This window comes from Saccopteryx bilineata, chromosome 12 (genome assembly GCF_036850765.1).
Source record: "Saccopteryx bilineata isolate mSacBil1 chromosome 12, mSacBil1_pri_phased_curated, whole genome shotgun sequence".
NCBI classification, from domain to species: domain Eukaryota; kingdom Metazoa; phylum Chordata; class Mammalia; order Chiroptera; family Emballonuridae; genus Saccopteryx; species Saccopteryx bilineata.
This window is the reverse complement of record NC_089501.1, coordinates 26,544,986-26,546,311: the sequence shown is the minus strand read 5'-3', so window position 1 is coordinate 26,546,311 and position 1,326 is coordinate 26,544,986.

Below are 1,326 nucleotides of genomic sequence, written 5' to 3'. Positions count from 1 at the left end.
AACTGAATCCTGATTCTAGATCAGTGAATCTGAAAGTAAGTTTCTGGGATCTCCAGGGGCCCCCAAAGACTTTACAGAGGTTCATGAGGTTAACATTGTTTTTCTAGTACGGAGGCTATGTTTGCTTTGCTCACTCTCATTCTCCCAGGAGTGCACAGTGAAGCTGTCCAGAGGCTACAGGCTGCCCAAAAAACATCATTGCACTGGCGGCTAGTGTATTTAGGGGTGCGTGTTTATTTTGTAAGTTTATTTTCCAATATAACAAATAGCCATGGATATAAAACATAACAAAACCTTTTTTGGAGTCTAATAAAATTTAAGAGCAAAAGATTCCTGAGCCCAAAAATGTTAGAGTACCACTACTTTTTAGATTGTTATGTTTACCTGAAATGAAATTGTCATTCAAGGAGTTGGTGGGGCTCAGAACATGCTACCTCCAAATATGGCAGCTTGGCATATTGAATATCTTAAGCTGAAAAAGTGTGAGAAAACAACAGAAGCAGGAAAATCACTCTGATTTTCCCCACACTCGCCCTTTTCTCCTGAGAGCAGGAGATAAATTTGCCATGTGAAAGGTACCATCTCTGTAAAAGGAGGAAGAGAGGCATCCTTATCACTAGAGGAAACTTTGGGTCAAGAAGGCTGTATAAACAAACCTTGTTACTTTCTCATCATTTACTGTTCTGAGCCCAAATCTTTTTGTCTTATCAATTCTTCACAAATTTATTGAGTTCTTTCTTTCTTTCTTTCTTTCTTTCTTTCTTTCTTTCTTTCTTTCTTTCTTTCTTTCTTTCTCTCTCTCTCTCTCTCTCTCTCTCTTTCTTTCTTTCTTTCTTTCTTTCTTTCTTTCTTTCTTTCTTTCTTTCTTTCTTTCTTTCTTTCTTTTTGTCTAAAAGGTATAAATCCTTCCTGTTCTGATCACTTCTTCGGGTCTTTACTCTCTGTGAAGACTTCCATGTACATAAAAAATTCAATAAAATGTGTATGCTTTTCTCCTGTTAATCTGTCTTCATCATTTTCATTTTTAGACACAGCCAGGGACTCCCAGAGGTTCAAGGAAAATTGTTTTCTCCTACAGTGTAATAGGAACTTACAAATTTTTGGAGAATTATGATTTTATCAAGCTTATAGAACAGTTCTTCTCCTACTTGCTAATAAATGTCTTTATTTCACAGAATTTGGTTGGAGACTTGTCTTCATTATAACCTAGTAACAAAGTGGCACTGATCTGTAATTACTTGTGAGTATTATAATTAATAAAAAAAAAAACAACCAAAAGCTTAATGGTTATTTGTGCCCACGTTGGCTTAGATCACTTTGTACCAG